General features: G+C 41.9%; 1 long non-coding RNA gene across 1 annotated transcript in view; it reads right to left on the bottom strand.

Annotated features, from left to right (window-relative positions):
* LOC125915748 (uncharacterized) overlaps positions 1 to 16,053 on the bottom strand; it is a 96,332-nt gene extending 80,279 nt beyond the window's left edge. Inside the window, exon 1 of the long non-coding RNA XR_007455732.1 lies at positions 15,854 to 16,053. This is a non-coding gene — a long non-coding RNA (uncharacterized LOC125915748). The remainder of the gene's footprint in view (positions 1 to 15,853) is intronic.
* Between the last annotated feature and the right edge of the window lie 3,510 nt (positions 16,054 to 19,563).

Consider the following 19,563-nt stretch of genomic DNA (forward strand, 5'->3'; position numbering starts at 1 on the left):
GCAGTGGTAGGGGAGGCAATTACCAAGAGACCAGGACTTCTTGTTGCAAATCCACTTGTGTCTCCTAAAGGGTGGTCTCCAGGACCAAAGGGGATCCACACTATGGGCTGCAGAGCACCCCTCAGTAAAATGAATCAGACCACCTAGTCAAGGCAGGTGAGAACATGAAAGTCTGCCATGAAGAGAAACATGAGGTGGGCTGGTTCTCCCTGAATTAACCATTTGAACTCTCCACAGAAATCAAATGGATATTTTGCCTGGCAGTGCAGGTTCGGAGATCCTTCAGTAAAAGCAGTTCCTTCTTTACAAGAAAACTACCAAGCACTATGGAAAGAGGACTTTAGGCTCCATTAGCTCTCAACAACCTCTCAACAACCCTGCAATAACCCTGAGATTATCAGTCAGGATATCCCAGGTTATTCTGCAGTAACAGATTAACTCTAAAATCTTGGTGGTTTAAAAATCTAAAAGTTGAATCTTTGGTAATGCAAATAATGAGGCCAACCAGACAGACCTGCATGCAGGAGAGCCATCCTGCATGCAGTAACTCAGTGATTCAGTTTCCAGCACACTTGGGGCACCACCGTCTCAAAAGTTGGCTTCTAGGTCACCATAGCAAGAAAGTAGAGAACTGGAGGGTGTGGATCAGTTGTTACTTAAATGCGTTCGTATTTCTGCTTATAGCCCTTTGATCAGAACTGATCATATATTCCACACACACAATTGCAAGGAGGCTGGAAAAGGTAAAGAGCACGTAGAAAATACCTTCACCATGTATGGTCTACACCAAAGATTCCTTCCTACCAACTCCAAACTTAAATTCAGAAACTAGTGCTGATTTTTGGAAAATTTTAGAAGATACTTAATTTGGTATGTTATACATTAGTAAAACTATACTTCTAATCACATGCCATTTTCTATAATCTTGTTACACCAGCATCAAAGTTAAGATAAGAAATATATTTAAGCACCATATCCATAAGCAGTAAGATCATTAAAGCTCTTTGGGCACTATTACTTAAAAAAAGGGAAAAAAATATCTGTCCAATTATTTTCAGCAGCAAAAATCTGTTGGAGCTTATAGCCTAGCATTTAATTGCCTTTTTTATTGGTGAATAATGTAGAGCTTGTGATAATTTCAAAATAAATATTTTTCAAAGCCTCAGGGTATTCATTGTATAATGATCATTTGAAAGATTTCTTGGTTATTGGATTCTCAAAAAAATAAAAGACTGTCCACAGCACCAGTTATTTCTATATTAAAAATATGAAATTGCTCATTAAGTGGTACAAGTCAATTTCTTTCATCAGCCTAACTGTCCTTTTAGCAAAGATTCAATCTTTGAATTAAGCATATGGCTATACATTTCAAAGTCAATAACTATACTCTATTTTCTTTAACATGAACATCTTAACATCTAAAAAATAGTGTCAGCCTCTTTGCTGTGCCTTTTCCTGAGCAGACTGAAGGCATAGTTTTATTGTTGCTGTGTAGTTTGTGTGTGTGTGTGTGTGTGTATGTGTGTGTGTTTTAAGCAATATATTTGTGTGTTTTAGTCAAGGTTCTGCTGGTCATGACATGCACATTTTTAAAAGTGCCAGAGATTTTTGAAAGTATGGTGAGACTGAATATTTTATTTAACAATAAAATATAAAATACTCATTTTTCTGTTTGTGTATTTGTAATTTCCCTAAGGAGAATTGTTTCTTTGTATAGTAAAATCAAGTCCAATGTAATGAACAATGTTCGGTCTATGAGGGTTAGATGCCAATCCGAGGATAGACGAGCCTAAGGACTTTCTTATCTTTTATCCAACCAAACTCTTGGAACTAGAGGCTGGAAATAAGGGGTAGAGTTGAGGGAGTCAGGAGTGGGTAGAAAAAGGTGACCTTGCAGATCATTTCAAATTCTATAATGAATGCAAAAAGTAATCAGAATGAGATAGCTGGAGATTCAATTCTTTAAAGAGAGATTCAAATTCATTTGTCCCTTACAGGAACCAAAGAAAAAAGCCATTATTAATTTAGGCAATTAGAGAACTTTGAAAGCAATATCCAGTACATTAAAAAAAAAAAAAAAAAAAAAAACCTATCCCAAGAGTGCAGCCCACAGCCTAGGAAAACTTAATTTTTATAGCATTTAGAATGAAGAAAGGTCATTTCTTAGATGTTCTCAACAGAACATTGTAATTTTAAACTGGTAATTTTAATGAGAAGTGGAGTTTTCATAAAAAGGGAGTAAATGCTTGAGTGAGTTTGAAATGAAATTAGAGGTGCATGTTCTGCCCATCATGGAATTTCCAAATGAATTGGTGAATCTAATACTGCTTCCTACTCTGCCACACTCCCACTGGAAAATTCCAAAGCTTCAGTGCCTACACCTGCTTTTTCTGCTTTCTCAATGACATTTAAAAAGACGTTTTACCTCTTCCTTACATGGGAGGCCTCTACTGCCTGAGATGTCTGATCCATGGGCTGTTTCTCTTCTGTGACTGATAAACAGAGGGAGTATCACATGGGGACATTTCCCAGAATCGGGGCAGAGACAGGGCAGCAAACTGAGAAGGGGTTCTCATGGAGCAAGTCCAGAGTGTGGAGTCATGGAGGACGTTTGATGAATCTTGCCCTTTGAGCAGTCCACATGGACAGATCCAAGAGGTCACAAGAGGAGTTCTGGGTCACCTGTATCATGATATCCAGAGGATGGTTCTCAGTCTTATCTAAACATTGGAATCACCAGAGAGCTTTTAAAAAGGTATCTGAGACTCTTAAATACAGAGAACAAACTGAGGGTTGATGGGGGGAAGTGGAGAGGGGAAAATGGGTGATGGGCATTGAGAAGGGAGCTTGCTGGTTGAGATGAGCACTGGGTGTTGTATGTAAGCGATGAATCATGGGAATCTGCCCCAAAACCAAGAGCACACTGTATACACTGCATGTTAGCTAACTTGACAATAAATTATATTCTAGAACATAAAAATAAAAAAAAATAAATTAAAAAGTCATCTGAGTCCTATCTCCATGAAGTCTAATTTCACTGGCCTGGGCTGCAACTTGAGTGTTTACATTTTTTAAGCTCCCAAGATTATTTGACTGCTTGGCCAGGGCTGAGAACCATGGTGTCACTTTCTGAGAAGGAATATCAACACAGAGCTACAGGAAAGGTCCTGGTGAGCAAGGGATGAAATAGTACAAGGGGATCTTAGAGGATGGGCACAGGGAGGCCTGTGAACTGTGTTAGGATAAACACCAAACACTTGAGAACCATAGGAAGCCAAAGAAGGGTGTAGCAGAGAGCAATGTGGCCAGCTCTTTGTTGCCATATTTCTGGTGCTAAAATAAAAGTTTACTTAACACCTGCATTCAGATGGGAACATCAGAGTCTCTGGAGAAATTCCAATGCTACCCGAAAACTAAGACTTCTTTGCCCAAACTTATCAAGTCTCCCTTCAGGTAGCAGAGGGGTCAGTTGTCATTCATCTCTATTTGGGGAACAAGCATGTGCTTTCATTTGTAGCCTTCTACTACAACCATGCCTGATTCCCCTCCATGTCCTCCTTCCACATCACAATAAGCCATTCCAGAGTGCTGTGCTTGACTTGAAAAAAAATGCCTTCTGTCCCCATTCTGGCACAGTTTCAGCTTATTTAGCATTATCACATATGTCATCTGTTTCCTAAGCAATCTAACATGGTCATGGCATGATAAGATTGGTAATTTGGGCAAATGAGAAACAGCCTGCCATCAGGACAACCATAATGACATTTGATTGGCTGTCAATAGATACTACTGTGTGTTATTTCTCTTCTTGTTACTGGAAAATAAATACAGAAAAAGACCGCAAGATTTCCAGCCACAAGCCCTTCCAAAAAGCCAAAATGATTGAAATATTGCTCACCTTTAAACACATTATTCATTTGGCAAACACCAAGTAGATGCCAACCATGTGAGAGGCACTTTGGGTCTAGTTGGAAAATGTAGAAATGGCCCCTGCCAGCAAGGGACTTCCAGCCTCATGTGAGAGACCAGATTATGAAGCATGGCAAATTAGAGAACAGTTCCAGAAAGAACAAGAATAAAACTCACAAGGAAAAATGTGGCCAAGCACCACTTCATCCATCCACCTACACATGACCTTTGCCAGCATTAACTGCAAAAAGTTACTGCCACTATCAATCAACAATTCCTATGTCATCCCATACAGAACAAGGAGTTTCACAAAGAGCCTTCTGAGTTCTTAGGTATTTTCATTATGGGGTGACATTCTCTTTGGTTGAAAGGGGAGACATCAAAGGGACTCCTGAATTTTGTACAACTTGCTGTCCAAGAACACCACCCATTTGTTCCAAGAAGGACTCAGCTAAAGCCTTTCAGGTAACAACACAACACAATATGGCCACTGTGTATACCACAGAATCCAGAAATACTCAGACTCCCAACACCACCTGGAGTTCAGACCTGTTTCCTCCACTCACTTATTTGTTCACTAGGCCATTCCTTCAACAAATATTTACACAGCTATCATTGCTTTCCAGGACAGAATAGACCAACACATTGAACCAGATTTTGAGCTTAAGAACTGCCAATCTAATAGGAGAAGTTTGTACAAGGCATATGTGAGTATAAGAGGTGTCGAAAGGGGTCTAGGTGTTGCTTCATAGAGATAAGAGCAGGAACTTTGGAGCTGGACACACCTTTGTCTTTTCTAGAGAGCTCCTGAGACATCCTGGCCCTTGAGCCAGGGTTACGTCTTCAGACCTTCCCTGAAGTAAGCAAGCAAAGCTGTCCAACCTTGCATGTCCTACCTCTGAACCCCTATGGGAGGATCTAGCCTTAGTCTTTACCCTAAGTCTGAGAATCACTAGGGGAGAACTCAAGGATAGCAGGGCACCCATCCTGCTTATTCTGCCTAATGCTTCTTCCCTGTTCTGGGTCCACTCATTCATTCATTCATTCATTCCCATGAACACTATCCACTACAGTGCCTCCAATTCCTTAATGGACCTGAAGTTCCCTCAATGCTCACTGCACACCTACTGACTTTTCCACTGTTTTGGGAAGAAAGATAGGCACAAAGATTGTCACTTTTACTTATTGTCTTCAAGTGAGTCCCACATTCTCAGAAAGATAAATTTCATACTACTACCAGAAACAGAACGTGTAATGCTTACAAAGTTCCAATGAGAAGTCTGTTCTAAAATGATGCCAGCTCTGTGTTCCATGTTATACTAAGGAATGAAAGGGAGCTGGAAAACATGAAGGAACAGAATACCAACACTCCAGGTTGATCTGAGTGGGAGGGATGGGTCTAAAGTGAAAAATAAAAACTCACTTTTTACTCCTCATTCTTCTCCCTTCTTCCTTAATATTTAGTGTCCTTAAGGAGCAGTAAGAGGCTTAGAGGAATAAAACCAGAACAATGAATGTGGACCACAAAGAGACAGTCTTTAGCCCCCAAACTGGAAAGAGTTAATAATATAAGTCCATGATCTTCTTGTCCCTAGAGGCATGCAGGCAGATAATAGATAATAAACAAGTGATAAAAATTATAGAAGGAATGTAAGAAAGAGAACTTTAAGGGAGAGAAGAAAAATTATATTACCAAGGTATCCATAATGTTTCAGGCACTCTTTCTGGCCTTTACACAATGTCCCAAGGCAATGGTGAGAAAGGTATTGTTACCTGCATTTTGCATATAAAGCAACTATAGCTCAGAGAGGTTGAATAACATAACCAAAGCAGCAAACTGGCAAGTGGTGTGACTCAAAAGCCTATTCTCTTTCCTTCACAACATATTGCCTCCTTAGAGAGTCAGAAGAGTGGGCTAGGTTCATTTGTTCATTCAACAGATATTTTTTGAGTGTCAACCTACTGTGCTGGTGCTGGAGATACAAGGATGAATAACAACCTGGATCAGTGTGTGGGATTCTAAGATTCTGTAAGGGCCCTCACTGCCTACCCAACTAACTGTGTGGATATGGAGCCCACAGATCAACACCTCCCTTCCTTCTTCTCCCTCCCTCCTCCAGCCTACTGCCTCCCTGGCTTGCTTCCATCAGCACAGAGTCACCTTAAGGGCAGGCCCTGGATTTCCTCTCTGATTCACCTCTCCCAGAACAGTATTTTCCAAAGTGCAGCCCTCAGAACAGTAGGGCCACGGTATGCTCTTTGGATTCAGAAGGCTCTCTGGTCCCAGGCATTTGGGAAATTCATCATTTGAGGGTCACAGTAAATGAAGAGTACAAGAGCAGGGTCCACTCCTGCTAAGGCTGGAGGGGAATCACCAAGAGGTCTTGAGAGGGCTTTGCTGCTCTGCTTAGAACAAGGGCTTTCTAATTTACTGTGGCCCACAGTTAGAAATACATTTTACATTGCTACTCTATACAAATATCACACATAGACCACACACACACACAAACACACACACACACACAATTGAAGCCAAGGTTTAATAAAACAATACTTACCTCCACTATGTGGGATGCACTCCGTTTCTAGCCTATTTTCTTTTAATGCCGGTTCATGATCCTCTGAACCAATTTCATGACTCCACAGTTTGAAAAACACCAATCCAGAGCACGAGAAGACACTTGGGCTGATTTCTAAATAAACTAGCCCCAATGTGAATCAGAGGGTCAAGGAAGAGGTCATGAATTAGGAATCAGGAGGCTGAGGCTCCAATCCCATCTTCACTGCTTTCTCACTGTGTGATGCAGGCCATCAGTTTCTCCTATAGGCTAATGTGAAGACCTAATTGTATCAGTCCTTGCTGATACAGACTAGAAACATGGGAAATGGGTGGCGCTTAAATGAAGATCTCAAGGAAAATTTAACAAAGAGGTTGTTTACAGGGATGTGTGCAGGGCCAAAGCAAAGTCAAAGAAAGGGAGTGCTCACTAAACCCATGAGAGAGCCATAGGAGGGGCCACCCACAAGACACAGTCACTGCCAATTGTGGCCAGACTAGGAGAAAATCATGGCAATAAATTCCCAATCCTTTCTCGTTCTTCCCTCCAGTCTCCTGCTGGTACTTCTTATTGGCCAAAACCAACCTACAGCCAGAGGACAGGAGACCCCATTGATTAAATCCTTACAGGTCAGTTTCCTGGGACCCTAGCAGAGTGAAGAGCAAGAAGTGGATCAGGAGGAGCAAACAGAGATTATCCATCAACCCTATTCATGTCAAGATGGAGAGGAGCGGGGCACCTGGGTGGCTCACTCCATTAAGCGTCTGATTTCAGCTCAGGTCATGATCCCACAGTTCACAAGTTCGAGCCCTGCATCAGGCTCTGTGCTGACAGCTCAGAGCCTCAAGCCTGATTCGGATTCTGTGTCTCCCTCTCCCTCTGCCCCTCCCCCACTCATGGTCTGTCTCTCTCTCTCTCATAAATGAATAAACGTTTAAAAAGTTAGAGAAAAAAAAAAGATGGAGAGGAGCAATAATGGTTGACTATACCACCCCTCCCAGTTGCCATTCAAGGGTTGGTGAGGCTCTCACCCCTTTAACCCTTATAGTTTTCCCACCCATTTTCTGAGATGCTTAATTGTGCCTGCTTTTGCAGAGTAAAAGCCTCAGGCTTGACACTGCAAGGGATAGAAATGGATCAGACTGACCCCCTACCCTCAGGGAGCTCATAGAATCAGGTGAAGAAAAAAGTCATGGCATAAGGACTGTTGCATAAAATATGAGGTGGAGGGTGCCAAAAGAAAAGTGTTCATTGAGTGCTCTGTGGGAAATGAGAAAGAACCAAAGCAGATCATGGCTTCTGGGAACTGGTATGGCATTCACAGTTAGATCATGGCTTTCTCCTGTTAGATGTAAACAATCTCACAGAGTAACAGCATCAGACAAGGTCACTCTGAGATGATAAAATTAAACAAAAACAAGGTTACTATACAATCCACATGACAATATCACCTTCTTTTGACTAACCTGACTGAGTACTACTTTTTCACCAAGGATAACTTTGTCCTACCTCCAGTGTGCCCTCCTATTGATTACAATTATTAAGATGCCCAGTCATAAAGTTGTTCCTACTTTCTGACAACACCCAATCCAGAAAACCCACTTCCTTATATCCTCCCCCAAATTGCTCAACCAAAAGCCAAACTTTAATATAGTTCTACCTATATGCTCTTATTGTGACACCCCACCATTGCCTTTGGTGAGCACTGAATCAAGTAAGAGACCTAACCTGTCATCTATGGGTGTGTTCCTGGTAGCCTTTGACTAGAGGACATTTCCACTAAGAAGGAATGAATTCCGTAGCAAAGATCCAGGGAAGACCCATGGAGGGTTTGAGTCTAGAGCTGGGCAGAGGTGATGGCCCTCCACTTCTAGGCAGTGGAAGATCCAAGCAAAGCCACAGAGGTGAAGGTCCTGGGCCTGTTTCTACATAGGAAGCAGAAGCTTGGCAAGAGCACCATAAAGAAAAGGATGAGGATCTTGAAAAGTCGAATTTTACTCCCGCATGGAACATGATGAAAGCTGCACTTCGGGGAAAAAATCCATCTAGTAAGTCTGTCCAGGAGGAACTGAGAAGAGAGAAACAGTGGATACAGAAAATCCAGTGTGAAGGCTAGAGAAAGGAGTGAACCGGAGGTCCCAGGGACCACTCTGTGCCCTGTGGAGACTTTGGAAGACCCTCTCCCTCATTCTCTGCAAACTCAGAACGTTCCTTTGAAGCAAAAGTGAGAGCATCTGAGAAGCTCCAGGTCTCAGATTTGTTTGCTGGTCCCAAAATGGGAACTGCAAATCTCCTTGCCCATTGCCAAAAAGCACTTAGAGGAAAGCATTTGAGAGCAGATGAGATTGCTACTTTAAGAAACATTATACACAGGTGTCTGAAGGAGAAAAGTATTACAGAGTTTGTGGATTAAATTCTCCTTCAGTCATACAAGATGTATTTTTAATTAATGGGAAAGATTTTGGTAGAATACATTTGATTTCACCCTTGTGAAATCAAATATTTGGAGTGGGAGGATATGTTCAAATGCATTTTCTCAGTGCTTCTTCCAAAAGATCTTGAATATGAAGGAAAAATTAAATGTAAGCTAAGTGTAAGTGATAATCGATTTCTGTTTCATAATGTTTTATTTAACAATATCTAGTTCATTTGCCATTTGGGAGAAAAGCTTTCATTTCCAATAGGTACCTAATCAGCCCTCAGCAGGCATTATGAATACCCTAATTAGCACCCCTGAAAAGTGGCTCAAACTTGAACTACAAAAAGCTAAATAATAATTTGGGAATTTGCCATGCTTCAATGTAAAGCCCTTCCCTATCCCAAGTTGACAAGGATGTCTGCTGGGTTTCATGAATGTTGCATGTCATGTGTAATTATGTTAGATAATCACAACTCACCCAAACCCTGCACCCAATGATGAATGGGCTGTGGCAAGCTCTGTTTTACATCTTCATGTGGAATTATTCAGCAACTAGACTTTATTTCACTTCTGTTTGGACCCATAAACATACATATTTATCAAAACTCTTTGCAATTCTGACACCATACACTTTAAGATACTATCCAATTTGTGGGTAATCAGAACTTCATGAATATTAGATTTCTGCCTTAATTTCACTGGTGTGACTTTTTTTTTCTGCAAGGAAAGGTCAGGACTCAATCATGTGAATGCTGCTTAAGAGAAGCATGACAAACTCATGCCCAGGCCAGGAAGACATCGTGATGGAGGTAAGGACTTGACCTTGATACCCACTTCTCTCCTTTGCTCTCTTTCTGCCACCACCCCCACCCAGCATCCCTGTCTCATTGTGCAGGGATGGCTAAAGGGCTCACTCACTGAATAACAATAAAGAAGTGTCCAAGGCACAACTACTTGTGAATCAAAAGAACTCATAAATCAACAATTGTCAAGTTTCCTGGAGGAGGGGTGAGTCCTGCATTGAGATTCCCAGAGTAGAAACAGATTTTACTGCTCCAGTAGACTCAGCCTCATATCACAGTCCAGCCTCAGCTCCTCAAGACACCAAGCCCCCCAGGATGTGCCTCTAATGGTGAGGCAGCCTGAGGATGGCAGAGCACTCAAAACTCTTCCCTGAAATCAGCCACTTTCAAACAAGAAAGAGGGAAATAGAATAAAAATAAATAAATAAAGGGAAAGTGTCAGGGAATTAAATAGAGCCTGAGAGGCAGCGTCTTGGCAAAGTTCAGGGCTAGGCTGGGCCCTGACACACCTGTCAGGCCTAATCCCCAATACTCCAATCTTCTATCCATCCAGTTAGCCTTTAATTCACTCCAGCTATCATTAAATGAGCACCTGCTATGTGCTAGGTATAGGGCTAAGCACTAAAGGTACAAAGACAAATTAGACAGCATCCCAACCCTTCATTCATTCACTCATACTTTCATCCATTCTATAATCATTTACTGGTCTTCTACTAGGTACCAGATACTACCAGCTTTGGGTTTATAACAAAGAGCAAAGTAGATGTGGTCACTATGCCCATGGAGCTTAGAGCATTCATGAATACATATATATTTATTTGTATGTCTATTTGTTTGATGATCAACTGTAAATTGTGATAAGTGCTACAAAAGCAAGGCACTAAGTTCTGTAGAAAGAAAACTTGCAAACAGCCACAGACAGGCCCAGTGGAGAGAAGTACACCAGACCAGGCCCTGTGACAACTTCTGCAGTGGGGCTACTTCCTTCTAGGAAAGGCAAAGGCAACCATCTCCCTCCCTCCTTTCACTGAATCCCATCACCATAGAGACCAGCAGCTAGGGCAGAATCCAAACGGAAGAAAATCCTGCCTCATTGTCATTCATTATATTCTTCCTCTATTGTTCATTCATCCTCTCTTTCTCTCCCTCTTTCCCTCTCTGTCCCCACTGTCTCTCTCTTTGGTTTTTCTTCTCTGCCCTCCCCTTTTGTTTCTCTGTCTTCTGCCCTCCATCTTCTTCTCATCTCAGTTCACTTCTGCATTATACCTCTGCATTTATTCCATCACCTTTTACTTCAGATCTGTCCCAGAGCCCCGGAATGTTAGGAAATAAATTGGAGCAAACAAAGTTGCTTAAATAAGCTGTCTCTCTGCCCTCTTTTAAAGTTCGAAAACATGGACTCAGCCCAGGGTCTCAAGATGCACCAAGCACATCCCTGTTGCCAGCCCAGTGCTTCCTCCTCTGTTAGGTGTCAGAAACTGAAGAGAGGATCGTGCAGCATGGCTAAGGCCTCAGAGGCAGAGTTTGAAGGGCCTTCTCCATGCCTTCCACTGGCAGCCCTGCCTTTCACAATATCCATGGGAGGAGTTGGTCACCCTCTTCCTCATTCAGACTTTCTGCCTTACCCACAGAGGAGCTGTTTCCCAAACAGAAAAGCAGCCAAGTGTGTCCAAAAGCAGTTGACTTCCCAAAGGATGGGATACATTCTCTCTCCAAACAATGAAAACTGGCATTTTTCTCTGCTCCACTTATCTCTTACTAGCTCCAAGAAATGGAACCTCAACATCAGAGGAAGGACTAAACAGGAATAAAGGAGCCCGAAGTCAGCCTACTGAGCATAGCAAAGACCTCACAGTCCCTCTTCTTCCAGAAAAGACAGTGATTAGGGGTGGGGAAGGAGGAGATGAAGTGATACCAATTCTTGTTGAGCCTGCTGGGGACGGGAAAGGTCAAGGCACTGGGGCAACTCCAGGATGCAGCTAAAACCTCCCCAGCCCCCACCCCTGCCTCCATCCCTCCTCAGTGTTTCCTAAGCAACTTGTATACATCATAGTCATTAGCATTATGGCTCTGTCTGGAAAATTCCAGTTTACTTCATTGTGACTTGCTTGAGCATGAAGCCTGGTAAAGAATAGGCACTTGGTGAATTTTAGTTAGGGTTAAATGAAATTGACTGAATTTTAGTACAAATACCCCCAGTGGAAAATTTTCTAAGATTTGAAAGTGAAGGAAGAGTGACATAATTCATATCACATAGAAAATCAAATCTCTAAATGTTTTTTTTTCCCTCTCTCCAAGACTGATGAGGAGAAAAAAAAAGTGAAGGATTTGAAATGTCTAATTGTCTCCTCATTTTTGGCAGCCAAAGGTGAGCTGAGAAGGATGGGCCATTTTAGATCATATAAATAATATGATAACATAATGATTTAAAATGAAATGACCATATCAATGAGTCTTTAGGTGGACAGAGTGGGGGGGGGGGGGCACAGAGCTCTTTTGCATAAAATGAGATAAAGACCTGGAGGGGAGCCCAAAGGGAAGAGTTCCTGAAAATGGAGAATTGGGGAGTAGTGGGGGAGTGAGGGGTAATGAGTGGGGTCACTGGACAGCTACAAAATTCTGTCAGCGACCCCAACAATAGAACCCCATCTTCCAAAGCCTTCAGAAAAAGATCACATGTTTGAGGTGACGTACTTTCCCTGCAAAGTAAGTAGAGGCCCACAGAAGTGTCTGCCTGAGCTATGGGTGGAGGCAGGTGAAGCTGAGAGGATGTGAGGCATACACAAAAGGTAAGCAACAACTGCAGAATACATGAAGGACAAGTCAAAGCAACTAGAGTATTCCCCTGTCTCTCTGTACCACCTCCTCCCCCCTGCTCATGGACTGAATGAGATAGTCCCCTGAAAGGAGCCAGCATCTACAGGACCCAGGTGTGACTGAGGAGAAAGGGACACACAGCAGGTTGCTCTGACCAGCTGTCCATCTAGATCTGGGTTTCTGCTTGCAGGGGTGGCTTCAGCCCAGGTCAAGGATGGATGAGAATTTGGCCGTCAGGACTCTTGGCCACTTCTTTCCACCAGGGGGTTCCCCCTTGCTTCTGGAAACCACTCAGAGCTTCCTCCCCCAGACATATTCCAGAAACAATTCCCAAGGATGCCAACACCAAGGTCATTTTGCTGCAGACTTGACAAATACCTTGTTTCATTTGCAAATGAGTCTCACTATCTCTCAGAGGCTGCACCTCACCATTATGCAGTTTCTTAGAAGTGTCAATGTCAGGGAGCAAGATTTCCTGACCATGTCCCAGGTTCTCAGGGCCCCCACACCATAGAGCAATCTGTTAGAGCTCTCAGTAACTGCCTGAAGCTTTTCAAGCCTCCCCTCTCCACCTTGGGGAGAGCAAGGGAGGAGGTAGTGCTTCAGGGAGCTGCTGAACTGGGAGAGGTAGGCATCCTGGATTGGGCCCTGAAAATTCCCTAGGTCTCAGTTTTCTCATCTGAAGAAATGGACATGAACCCACCACTAGTCTCACATGTTTATTTAGTGAATATTCTGACAACATGTATATCAAACAGCTTGGGAAAGACTGAAAGGCTAAATACAGGTTAGGAAGTGATGATAGGATGACAACAAGCACAACAATGATGAGGGCGTGTTACTCACACTCCCACTTCTTAGAAGAATGTGCTATGAGGAAGAGCCCTCATTTTGCTGAGCACAGTGATGAGTGGGTATATCAGTTTACTATGACTACCATTACATAGCACAGATTGGGTGGCTTAAAGAACAGAAATTTTTTCCCTCACATTTCTGGATGTTAGAAGTCCAAGATGAAGGCATTGGCAGAGTTGGTTTCTTCTCAGCCCTCTCATCTTGGCTTGCAGGTGACCGCTTTCTCCCTCTGTCTTCACTTTGTCTTCCCTCTGTGTGTGTCTGTGTCTTACTCTCTTCTTATAAGGACATCAGTCATGTTGGATTAGGCCCATACATATGACCTCATTTTACCTAATTAACTCTTCAAAACTCTATCTCTAAATACATTCTCAGGCACTGCAGTTAGGACTTCAACATGTGAATTTTGGAAGGGACACAATTCAGCCCATAATAGTGGGGACTTAGGGGTAAAAGCTGGTGCGGATAGAGTAATGATCCCAAGTTCAAATGACTACAGAAGCCAGAAAGATTAAAAAAAAATAAGTAGAGAAGTGAGGATGTGGAAGGTTCTCTTTGCAGAGCTCATCCCCATTTAGAAAAGAGACAGTCACCCACAGCCTTAGCAGACTGTCATAGCAGAATCAGACCTAATATAGCCAATTTTCTAATTTTCAAAAGAGAAACCATAAGTGTGTTTTCTCATGTGGAATCTCTTGATTTTTAAATATTGGCAATGAATTCAAAAAAATCTTAAACAGTATGCATAGTGTGTGTTTACACCTGAAGACTGGAGCTGGTACAGAAACCCCCACTATGCCATGTCTGAGATGTCAAGAAGGCTCTGCATCGGCCCGGTGGTCAGTTCTAAGGGCTCAGGCACACAGATGCAGCCCCTTCTTGAGAAACGGCCACCCAGGTCTAGCCATGTTTTTTTAAAAGCTGATTGTTAATGATGTGGAAAAGAAAGGAATAAAAACCATTATGATCACTCCAAGAAAGCATTTCTAATTCATGGATCATTTACTATTGATTATTGAAACAAATGCTATTGTGCATGCCTTATGGCTGGTTTTAAAACCTCTATAACTTTGGAGTTTTCAATTTATTTGGAAGAACTATAATAAGCAGCACATGACAATTACTTCCCTCAGTACCCCCTGTAATCAAGATAAATTATCTTGCTATTGATGTAAATGGGATATGAAAATCTATAGAGTTCTCTTGAGGAGTATAAACTCCACATTATACTCACTACATTTGAATTTTGCAGCAAAATCATTTTGGGGTCAATCAAAAATACATTCCCTCAAAATTTTATTGCCATCTATCCTGAGTCACCTCCAGAAATGATTAGCAAATAATACCAATGAGGAACTATTTAGCTCAGTGTTGGGCTGTATCGCTATTACACCCTACTGAACACTTTACACTCTCAGACCTATGTGTTATTATAAATGTATTTACATATTGTACATATTTATTTACAATTCTTTTTCCCCATTGCCAAACAACCTCTTATGAAAATTCAAAGACAATTAATCATATATGAGATTTTTGTAAACACAATAAACTCAATTTACATTGTTTCTCCTTCTCTTGTTTCTCCCTCTTCTTTTCCATCAAGTGCTTGTCTTCTGAGCCAGTTTTTCTCTAGCTAGTTTGTTTTCTGACAGAGAAGATGCTGCCCTGAGCACCTTCATGCCATGGTTTTTGTTATTCTCCCCCCATAGCCCCATGCTTACTTCAGTCATTGGGGATCACACAGGCTTCCTTCCTAGAAATTCTTTCCAATGCAGAATGCTTCTGGCAATCTTGGCATTCTTTTATGCATCTAATCTCTCTTTCTGATTTTGCTATTTAATTTATTATCCTTTTATTCAGCATCTTCATTTTAAAATCTCTTTCCTTGCAGCAAGACAAGTAGGAAGTCTTCTCTCAGTCCTACCTTTTCAGACCATTTCTTCCAGCCTCAGTTTCCTGTCTCATCTGTTTAAATGACAGAAGAGAGAGGGAAGGAGTGGAGAGAGAGAGGAGAAGCAGCAACCTCAAATACACCAATATATTCACAGTGGTTAACAATGGATGGAAGGATTATGGGTGAATTATTTTTATTGTCTTCTTTATGTTTTTCAGGATTTTACAAGTTGCCTAAGATGAGCATATACACTTTAGTTTTTCTGGAAAGCAGAGACTGTGGCAAGCTTACATGCTAAAGCTTTATTGGAGGTTCATTCCCAGATAAGCAAGAATAAGGAAGACAGACTGAGGCAGGGAAAAGGGTAAAACAAATAAATACCAGGTGATGCAATTTCAAGCTGTCACAGCTCCATAGCAAAATACATCTTACTGCTCACTCAGGGCCTTTTCAGAGAGGCCACATAGATTTGCATCTCAGTACAGCCAGCCAGAGGGAGGAGAGGCACCTCACTATCTGCTGACTTTCTCTGCCTCTACTGGTCAAAAAGTCAAGTTGGCTCTGACTATCCACATGTTCAGGTAACGTTACTCACCTCTTTCTGTGAGCAAAAAGCCAAGACCTCCATGGACCTATTCCAGCCAGGACACAGGTGCTGTCCTCTCTCCTGTTACTTGGCTCCATGCATTAGGACTCCTGGTCTGCAAAGCCAGCGGCAGCAGTAGAAACAGCAGCAGGACATTGTGACACACAACAGCCTGAACTGTTACTTAGGCTGCTCTCACTGGGAAGCAAGACAAGTGGCCATGGCCCATTGATCAAATTTTATTGATAAAGAAGAAAAGTTTATTTTAAAATATTCAATTAAATTTAAATCCTTTTAGACTTCTCTTGCTCAAGGCTCCTTCCAACATCTTCACATTCCAGATCCAAACTGGACACAGTATTTTAAGACAGAAGTCATAAACCATAAAGCCCACAGAAGCCAGGCTAGTAACATCAACAGGAAAGCCCAGTAGAGGCTATGAAAAGTGCTTGGGCCTGTGGTGAGCAGAGAAGACGCACACAGAAGTCACTAAGTGCTCAGCTCCAGCCAAGGGTTGTCACACCTGCTGATTTAAAAAAAAATAAGTTCAAAATCAGGACTTCTCTGTGAATCTCATTTTTTATTGTTGACAACAAATGTTCTTTTTTTTTTTTTTTTTCAAATTCTTTGGGGCAAACAAAAAGTGTCAGCAGGCCACAGACATCACCTACTTGTCTACCAGCTTGTGACATCTGATATTAAAGACTGTCAAACATGGAAAAACTTCATTTTCCCAATCTTGCATTGCCTCAAGATGATAATGGCTCACACTTATTGAGCAGGTTCTATGTGCAAGACACTGTTAGGCATTGTATATGGGCTTCCTCATTTAGTTCATAGAACTTCAGAGGGGTCCCAGGATGTAGAAGACCAGATAGAGTTGGACCTCACTGCTCACCTTAGAAAAAGTCCCCTGGATACAACTCAGCCTTTCTGCTCTGATTTTCCTGGGGTTTTACCAAAAAGGAAAGTGGTCTGATGGAGCACAAAGCTGGCTCCCTCTGGCCAGGTGGATGTCCCTGGTGGCCTTCTCTTCTCAGCTCACATCTCACAGCCCACAGTTCTCTGCAAACTGGACTCACTGAAGCAAGGACTGTGTTTTAAGTAGCAGTGTATCCCCAGGGCAAATTTCACTTAATAAATTAAGAGATCATTAAACATACAAGTTAGTAACTTTCCATTGCTCTTGAAGCCCTCTGAAAGGCTAATGAAAGCTATTGGTCTTCTCCTCCAAAATACATACCTATTAAACCAAATGCTCCATCCGATTTCAGAGAGTTCTCCCATCTATGAGTCTGAGTTTAAAATTCCTGATCCAAAAACAATCAAACAAAAACTCCTGATTCAATCACATATTCCTTCTTTATAGATTAGTCCTTTTTTTTTTAAACTTTTTAATGTTCACTTTTTTTCTTGATAGAGAGAGAAAGTGTGAGTGGGGAAGGGCAGAGAAAGAGAGGGAGACACAGAATCTGAAGTAGGCTTCAGGCTCTGAGCTGTCTGCACAGAACCCCACATGGGCTCAAACTCATGAATGTTGAGATCATTTGTTGATCATGTTGAGATCAGGCTGTTGAGATCAGCCTGAGCTGAAGTAGGATGTTGAACTAACTGAGCCACCCAGGCACCCCTAGATTAGTCATTTCTATCTCACAGACTTGTCTCAGATCATATTATGAGAAAAACTACTGATTTTTAGTGTTTTTTTTTTATTTTTATGGTCTGTGGTTTACATGGAATAAAAACAAACTCAAATTTCAAAAAAGAGGAAGTACAAAATTTTAATTACAGATTATGAAAAAGTTCTGGAGGTGGATGACAGTGATGGCTGTACAACAATGTGAATGTAATATCACTGAATTGTACACTTACAAATGATCAAAACAGCTTTATGTGTGTATGTATACACACACACACACACACACACACACACACATATATATATATGGCAAATTTTTCAAATAAAGAAACAGGGAAGAGTGCATTTTAAAGGCATGAAAGTACCTCAAGGAGCCCACTGGCCGCTAGGCCTTGGGAAGGAACTGGAACCTTCCATTTGTCTCTCATCTCTGTTTTGTGGTTTCTCCCTTGCTCTGTTCTTCCAGCGTATGCCCATTCTACAGCTGTCAAGTTTCTATTTCCTCAATCAATCCAGGCTGAATTGTTATATCTCAGACACAGGTGCAAACTCCCTGGAGGAAGAATCTGATTGTCCCAATGTGAAACAAATAATAACATCTGGCCAGAAAGATAGGGTCACTTAATACAATTATGGGAACCAGAGAAGGTGTCCACCACTGGAAGAATGGAGAAGAAAACAGTGTAGATGAATATCACAGAAATGAAGCAATTAGAAGCAACAAACTGGGTATACAGAGGGCAACACAACTTATTAAGTAGAAAGAGGAAGAAACAGACTATAAATGAGATCAGAACTTCTCCAACTTAACTGGGTGTTGTATGGAAACCAATTTGACAATAAATTATATTTTTTTAAAAAAAGAACTTCTCGGGAGCCTGGGTGGCTCAGTCGATTAAGTGTCCTACTTCGGCTCAGGTCATGATCTCACGGTCCATGAGTTTGAGCCCCGCGTCGGGCTCTGTGCTGACAGCTCAGAGCCTGGAGCCTGCTTCAGATTCTGTGTCTCCCTCTCTCTCTCTGACCCTCCCCCGTTCATGCTCTGTCTCTCTCTGTCTCAAAAATAAATAAACATTAAAAAAATTAAAAAAGAACTTCTCCAACTTAAATGTACAGGCAAAATACTAGTATCTCATTAAAATGAAGGGTCTATTTCAGTAAGTGTGGGGCAGGGCCTGAAATTCTGTGTTTCTGGCAATCTCCAGGTGATGCTGCTGGTCTGAAGGCCACACATTGAGTAGTCAGGGTCTAGAACACAAGCTCAATCATGAAATTAAAAACTCATGCCAAAAGAGGGGCACCTGGGTGGCTCAGTTGGTTAAGCATCCACCTCTTGATTTCGGCTCAGGTCATGATCTCATGATTCATGAGCTTGAGCCCCACATGGGGCTTTATGCTGAGAGGGATCCTGCTTGGAATTCTCCACCTCTCCCCTGCTCCTGCTCCCATTATCTCTCTCTCAAAATAAATTTAAAAAAAAACTTTTTTTTAAAGTTAAAAAAAACTTATGCCAAAAGAATTCTCCCTATTTTACAATGAAACATACATTCTTCAGAACATATATCAAAACACAAGATGAGTACCTAGAGGGGTTGGAGAGGCAAGGGTGTGGAAGTGAGATGAGAACACAGGGAATGACAAATGTACAGAACAAAAGAGGGCTTTGCTCCAGCTGACGGTGAGAGAGCCTGCTGAGAACCGAGAATGATTAACTCAGCTGTCTGTGCCTATAGTCCAAAAGAGAAGGAGGAGGAGGAGGAGGAGGAGGGGAAAGGAAATGTGAAGTGGGAGCAGCAGGGCTATTGGGCACTTCCCCTTATGGATGGTTCTCAGTGAAAGGAACTGCCAAGGACTGAACAAGTCCCCAAACAGGGTTTCTGACAATTCACCTTGTAGCTTCCCTGCCCATGTGGCTTGGCAGGCTTGCCTGGACAATCCATATAAGCTTTCTGTTCTATATCCCTTCAGGGTCATTTGAAGTGAGAGCCTAGTTTTCACATGTAAGAATATGGCTTCATGAGAGTGGTGAGATTTAAAATCCACTGCACTATATTCCATGCTCATGGACCGGAAGAACAAA

Source organism: Panthera uncia (genome assembly GCF_023721935.1).
Source record: "Panthera uncia isolate 11264 chromosome E2 unlocalized genomic scaffold, Puncia_PCG_1.0 HiC_scaffold_19, whole genome shotgun sequence".
Lineage (NCBI taxonomy): Eukaryota > Metazoa > Chordata > Mammalia > Carnivora > Felidae > Panthera > Panthera uncia.